Consider the following 7,909-nt stretch of genomic DNA (forward strand, 5'->3'; position numbering starts at 1 on the left):
TAGGTGTGCTTTGTTGGGTACTCTGTATCTCTTGAATAATCTTCGCTGAGGTGACTCAATGGCCTTCAGATGAACAGTTTTCTTTATATAAATGAAGGAGTTAGGAGTTCTGACCTTCTTGAACTTCCAACCTGACATTTTCAACACCAACTGCCGTTTTGTATGTTTACATGTGTGTCTTTCAGAAAAGAAAGCGGGGGGCCCCTTTCCAACTGCACTACAGATTTCTTTCGCCAGGGAAGATGGTGCCCTCAAATTGAGAAATGTTATAGTATATGTCAGTGCTATGTAGTCACTTCTCAGATGCACTGCACCTTTCAGATTTATTTATCCTTGAAATCAGGTACATACTGACCCCTGGGTCTGTGCCAAGCATTATTCTAGTGGCTGGGAGGGAACAAACCAACAAAGGATTCTAGTCCCAATGAGCTTGCATTTTAGTGAATGAATATCGAGAATAAACAAATGTGAAGTTTAATGTCAAATGTCAATAAGTATTACAAAGAAAACATGGTAAAGGGATAAAGATGGGCATAATTGTAAGAGATATGTTCATTTTATTTTATTTATTTATTTTTATATGTTCATTTTAAATGGGAGGGGGTCTCTAAATGATAACAATAAATAAATGGATTCATGAGGTGGAAGTTCAGAATCATTTGAATAGCTAGAGAGAAGAACATTCCAGGCAGAGAGAGCAGATGCAAAGACTGCTGCAGGGAGGGAGTGTACTTGGCCTGTTCAAGAAATGGCAAGCAAGGGAAAATGGATTGTTCAAGAACCCTGTATTGCCTTGCAAGTTTAAAAAAACACAAAGTTGGTAATATACACAAGGCAAAAATATTCAAAGGTATAAAGTATTTTGTGAAGAAATGTCATCTTAGTTCTGATTCCCTCAAGGCAACCAGGTTTGTTTGTTTGTTTGTTTAAGTATTTCAGATCTTTTATGTTCCTGGGTATATGTGTGTGTGTGTGTGTGTGTGTGTTTGGCAAACATGCAATTTGGGGAGGTGGGGGAGAGGTTTTAATTGTTGTTATTCTAACAACAAACATTATATCTGATTTTAAAATCCTGTAGGTAGGTTTACTGCTCAGCTGGTGCTCTAATTGCCCCCCTTCCTCTTCCCTGCTCATTTTAAACAATTTTTTTGTGAAGTTTTTCAAACATTTTTTAAATATCTTAAGACCATACACTTCTTGGCAGACATTTTTTGTCCATCTAATTATCCAGCATAGGTAGAATCCTCTTTATCATTGGTACTGACTATACAACATTTCCATTTTATAGCTATCAATAATTTTGTCAGCCCTTTTATTGGATATTGAGGCTTTTAAAAAATTGCAGTTAGAAGCACTTTATGTTATAGTGCCAACATCCTTACCTTTAAATTCTATCTTATTTTGGGTTTACAGTTCATCTATTTGAAGAGAAAAAACAATGTAACAATGAAATGCAAAGCGTTGGAAAAAATCTTTGATAGTGGGTGTAAGTACAACCCTAAAACACTCATTGAAGGTACACAAGAAAGAATAGGAGTTGGATTGATGTGAGGATGGGCCTGAAATAAGTTCTTGGTTTTTTTTTGTTTGTTTGTTTTGTTTTTTACAGCAAGAGATCAGGGACTTCAATTGCTGTATCAAGAAACAAAGGCTATCTGGATGGGAACATAGCCAGAGATTAACTAGAAGGCTGTCGTTCCATGATCACATATTAGCTGTGATTGGTAGCAAGCTCATGAGTCAGCATATCTGACGGAACAGCACCTGTAGAGAAAACCCCACACAACTGGAAATATTTGCAGGCCCACTATTTGCCAAGAGTGGTGCTCTGCTTTTCTTTCTTTCTTTTTTTTGATGCTCTGCTTTTCGATCACAAAATAGCTTAATTGGCACAGTATTCTAAGGAACTTCTGCATTTATTGCAAAGGTGCAATGTTTGAAAGTACTTTTGCTCTCAGTGGAATGGAAAAATGTGTGTATGTATATATGTATTTTTTAATTTTTAAAATTTAAATTCAATTCGCCAACATATAGTATAACACCTAGTGCTCATCCCATCAAGTACCATCCTTAGTGCCTGTCACCCAGTTACCCCAACCTCCCCTTCCACAACCCTTTGTTTCCCAGAGTCTCATGGTTTGTCTCCCTCGCTAAATTTTTTCCACTCAGTTTCCCTCCTTTCCCTTATAATCCCTTTCACTATTTCTTATATTCCACATATGAGTGAAAAATGTATTCAGACAGACCAATACTTTGAGATTTTGAAGTAATAAAGTTCTTTAAATCGTAGAGCTGATGCAGATTGAAACTTCTGGGAGCTAGTACTTGGTTTCAGTTGAGGAGAAAATAAATGTAATCTCTTGACTCCAGAGGACTGATTTTGTAAATCATGCCATAAGTGTCTTTCTTGTTTAATAGGAGAAATCTAGAAAGAGACTGGCTGATATAAATCTCTAAAAATTAGGTAGTCTTATCCAGCAGAGGTGGATAAACTATATTAGTTTTGTCATCTATAGATCAATTTGACAGGGCAGCCCCAGTGGCGCAGCAGTTTGGCACCGCCTGCAGCCTGGGGTGTGATCCTGGAGACCCGGGATCGAGTCCCACATTGGGTTCCCTGCATGGAGCCTGCTTCTCCCTATGCCTGTGTCTCTGCCTCTCTCTCTGTGTGTCTATGAATAAATAAATAAAATCTTAAAAAAAAAATTTCACTGATTTAAAAAAAAAAAAGAAGAGGATTGACATTGAGTCTTCTAATCCATAAACATGGTATGTGTCTAATTGCTTCAGATCTTTGATTCTTTCGTCAGTATTTTAGATTTTAGCATACAAGTCCTGTACATGCTTTGTTAGATCTGTATCAAAGGGTTTCATTTTGTTTTTAGCAATTGCAAATAGTATCGTTCTTATTATCAGCTTTCTCTTCCTCATCACTAGTATATAGAAACACAATATATTTTTAGATGCAGACTTTTTATCCTACAAATTCAGTGAACTTGTCAGTTCCAGGGTTTGTTTGTTTATTTTGGTAGATTCTTTGGGATTTTCTATGTAGTTAGGAACAAGATTTTTATTATGTTATTTGCAAAAACAGGACTTTATTTCTTTCGTTCTAACCTGTACCCCTTTATTTCCTTTTCTTGCCTTACTGTACTGGCTAGCTAGGACTTCCAATACTATATTGGCTAAGAATGGTTAGAGTGAATATTCTTGCCTTGTTTCTAATATTAGTGGGGGAGAGCATTCAGTTGTTGAACATTAAGTATCATGTTAGTGGTAGAGTTTTAAAATTTTTATTTATTTTTGGTAGCGTTTTAAAATTTTATTTATTGTATTTTTTTATTGGAGTTCAATTTGTCATGGTACCATTTTTTTAGACACTCTCAAATTGAGGAAGATTGCTCTATTTCTAGTTTGCTGGGAGTTTTTATTCTGATTGGGTGTTGAATCTTGTCTAATACTTTTTTTGCATCAGTTGATCATGATTCTGTCTCTTTAGCCCATGAATATAGGGCATGACATTGATTGCTTTTCAAACCAGCGTATTATTCCTAAAATAAATGCACTCAGTCATTGCTGTGGTCTAAATGTTTGTGTCCCCTGCAAAAGTAATATGTTGAAATGCTAATGCCAATGTAATGGTATTAGGAAGTGGAGACTGGGAGCTGCTTTGGTCATGACGGTGGAGCCTTTATGAATGTGATTCATGTTCTTCTAAAAAGAGGCCTCAGAGATCTCTTGCCTATTACCTGGTATGAGGACATACTGAGAAGAAGATGTGGGCCAAAAGCCAGGAAGAGGGCCTTCACCAGAACTTGACACTATGGGCATATCAATCTTGAACTCTCAGCCTCCAGAACTGTTGGAAATCGACTTCTAAGCTACCCAGTTTGGGGTATTTTGCAATAGGATTCTGAACAGACTAGACTTTCATACTGCATAAATTTTTAAGCATATTATTAGATGTGATTTGCTAGTATTTTGTTGAAGATTTTTACATCTCTGTGCATCAGGGATATTGGTATGTAGTTTTCTTTTTGTGTTATTCCTCTGGTTGTGCTATCAAGATAACATGGGACTTGTAAAATGATCTGGGAAGGGCTCCTTTTATTTTCTGAAAGACAGCATAGAATTCTTCATTTTTCTTCAAATATTTGGTAGAATTCCTCAGTGAAACCACCTGATTCTAGAGATTTCTTTTTTGAGAAATTTGAACTCTAAATTTAATTGAATAGTTATGGGCCTATCCAAATTACTTCATATTGGGTGAATTGTGGTAGTTTGTGCTTTTTGAAGAATTGCTCTATTTTATCTAAATCATCAAATGTATGTATGAAGAGTTATTAAGTTATTTCTTTATTGTCTGGTATCTGCAGAAATGGTACTGATGTTTCATTCCTGATATTTATAATTTTCTTGTCTCTTTTTTTGTCAGTCTCATCAGAGGTTTTCAACTTTAATGATCTTTTCAAAAACCAGCTTTTGTTTCATTGATTTTTTTCCCCTGGTTTTCTATTTTTTATTTTATTGACCTCCACTTTTACTCCATATTGTTTTCTTCTTTTGGATTGCTTTGGATTTGCTTTGTTCTTTATCTAATTTCTTCAGATTATTGATTTGAGACTTTTATCCTTTTTTTTTTTTTTTTTAATGTAGACTCTGTACCCAGTATGAAGCCCAGTGTGGGGCTTGAACTCACGACCCTGGGATCAAGACCTGAGCTGAGATTTTTTTTTTTTCTGAGCTGAGATTAAGAGTCAGATGCTTAACCAACTGAGCCACTCAGTCACCCCTTTTCAATTTTATTTTATTATTTTAATTTTTAAATTTTTTACAATTTTAATATAAGCATTTACTGCTATAAATTTCCTTCTTAGCACTGCTTTACCTGTACTTCACAAATCTCAAATATATTTACATTTTCAATCAGTTCAATGTATTTTTAAATTTCTCTTGGGACTTTCTCATTGATCCATTTAGAAGAGTGGGATTTAATTTCTAAGTGTTTAGTGATTTTTTTCCCCATTTTATTTCTGATATTAATTTCTAATTTTACCCATTATAGTCAGAGAACTGTGGGATTTTAATACTTTAAAATATGTTGAGTATTATTTTGGTTTATGGTCTAGGGTATAGTCAGTGAATATTTTATGGGTTTCTAAGAATAATTTTGTTATTTTTGAGTGGAGTGTTCTATAAATGTCAATTAGATCCTGTTGATTGATGGTGGTGTTAAGTTTTTCTATATTCTTACACTGAGGGAGCATCTAATTAACTGTCTGGGCCCAGTGGTCTCTGCTCCATGAACATGATACTGCTGAGTTTGGGGGGTATGGAAGAAATCTGGGGCTCTATACTGAGTTTGTCAAAAGACCTAGTTTGAGCCAGCCCTTGTGAAGTAAGGGCACAGGCTTAGCACCTCTCCTACTTTGAAACCTCTATTGTGGACTCATGTAGACCTAACTTGAACCTCTGTTAACGCCTTCAAAAGTTTAAGGAATTGGGTGGGACGAAATACGAGATTATAAAAATTTTGTGGAAAAAAAAGAAATTATGGTATCATTAACTTAGAAACAATTTTATTTTAAAGATTTTATTTATTCATTTGAGACAGAGATACCAAGACAGAACATTAGCAGGTAGAGGAGTAGAAGGAGTGAAAGAAGTAGACTCCCTGCCAAGCAGGGAGCCCAATGTGGGGCTTAATCCCAGAACCTTGAGATCATGACCTGAACTGAAGGCAGATGCTTAATCATCTGAACCATACAAGTGCCGCTAACTTAGAAACTTTAAAGTTTCTGGTGCAAATGAAGAATATGTTAAGTACCAATGTTCTCATTGTTTTAGATCTTCACAACAATTGTGGCATCATTCTAGGGTAGGCTCCGGAACTCACATGGGGCTTGCACTCATGATCCTGATATCAAGAGTCATGTGCTCTAGGGCAGCCGGGGTGGCTCAGCGGTTTAGTGCCGCCTTCAGCTCAGGGCTAGATCCTGGTAGATCCAGGATCGAGTCCCACGTCAGGCTCCCTGCATAGAGCCTGCTTCTCCCTCTGCCTGTGCCTGTGCCCCTCCCTCTCTGTCTCTCATGAATAAATAAATAAGATTTAAAAAAAGGTCATGTGCTCTACCGACTGAGCCAGTAGTTAGGTATCTGCTCCCCAGCACCTTTTTTTTTTTTTTTTTTAAGATTTTATTTATTCATGAGAGAGAGACACACACACACAAACACAGGCAGAAGGTAAAGCAGGCTCCATGCAGGGAGCCAGACGTGGGACTCGATCCTGAGTCCCCAGAATCATGCCCTGAGCTGAAGGCGGCGCTAAACTGCTGAGCCACCCAGGCTGCCCTCCCTAGCACCTTTTGTTGCCATTTAGTAAGTAAAGGTGTCATGGATCCAGGTCACATAAATTTATTATAAGGCTCAAACCCACAGAAATGGAGACCACAGAGAGAAAAGCCTGGAAATGAGTAGGTCTAGGCTCAAGTCCAAAGCTCTCACAATTTTTAACCTCCAGCTACCCACTCAACATCATGATCTCAGTGTCTTTGCCTGAAAGGAAAGGAGTTGTGTGATTTGGTGGTTTCAACTGGTGGTCAGAGTGAAATCATTTCAGAATTATCCTTAGCCTTCCCTCCACTCTAATAGGCCATAATCCTTTGGGTGTTACTCTGTCAAGGTCACACCCAGGGATGGCACCAGAGAATTATATTTCACTGGCTGAGAATTGTAACCTATATCTGCACATAATTGTGGGGCAAAGGCTTGTGGCAGCAATAGCCGATGTAGAGCGTTCCAGGTGTGCGGGAACAATGTTGTGCTGTAAATATAACTAACTCAGGGGCAGCCCGGGTGGCTCAGTGGTTTAGGGCCGCCTTCAGCTCAGGGTGTGATCCTGGAGACCTGGGATCAAGTCCCACGTCGGGCTCCCTGCGTTGGAGCCTGTGTGGAGCCTGCTTCTCCCTCTGCCTGTGTCTCTGCCTCTCTCTGTGTCTCAAATAAATAAAATCTTAAAATAAATATAACTAACTCAGATAAAGGAGAGGCTGAACAAGGATCAGACGCTCTCCCTGTTCTGCTCACTTCGTGTCTGTTTAGAATAGTGTGTTTAGGGGCGCCTGGGAAGCTCAGTTGGTTAAGCATCTGCCTTCTGCTCGGGTCATGATCCTAGGGTTCTGGGATGAAGCCCTGCATCAAGCTCCCTACTTAGTGGGGAGTCTGCTTCTCCTTCTCCCTCTCCTCTACCTCCTCCCCCCCCCCCCCCCCGACCAACGCCATTCCACTAGTGCTCTGCAAATGAGTAAATAAAAAATCTTAAAAAAAAAAAATAGTATGTTTAAATTGTACTACCAGAGTCTTTTGGACAGATATAGAATGAGATAACCCTGAAGTCATTCAATGTAAAATAGACTACTAGTGATTAATGCCTGAAGTCATTTTCTTTACAGAGTTGAACTTTCCAGACCTTTCCCCGCCTACATCTCTGCTTCCTGCTTTTCCTCCTCTTTCTTCTCATTCATTTTAAGGGTAAACTACTGGTGGTGCCATGTGCAGTTAATCATTTCCATCACCCCAAACAAGCAGCAATCAGTGGATATCGAGATAGTGGCTATTATATCAGTACCATCTTTCCTAACAGATATGACAGCTGTTGAAAGATAAAACGCAGGAAGACTTTCCCAATGCTTTTGATTGGCACTTCCCTTCTCAATCTCACTCCTCACAATGCCCCTTTGTGTACTTTTAACTTAGAGTGTGCAGGGGGGGGGGGGGGTTGGTCTTTTTCCCTGCCACAACTCTCAGGAATAAATTACCCGAAATTAATAAACAGAAGACTCCATTGTACAGTTTTCCTCATACTTTGCTAGTGATTCCAAGTGAAGTTATTTAAATGTCAAATAATACC

Source organism: Canis lupus, chromosome 25 (genome assembly GCF_048164855.1).
Source record: "Canis lupus baileyi chromosome 25, mCanLup2.hap1, whole genome shotgun sequence".
NCBI lineage: Eukaryota > Metazoa > Chordata > Mammalia > Carnivora > Canidae > Canis > Canis lupus.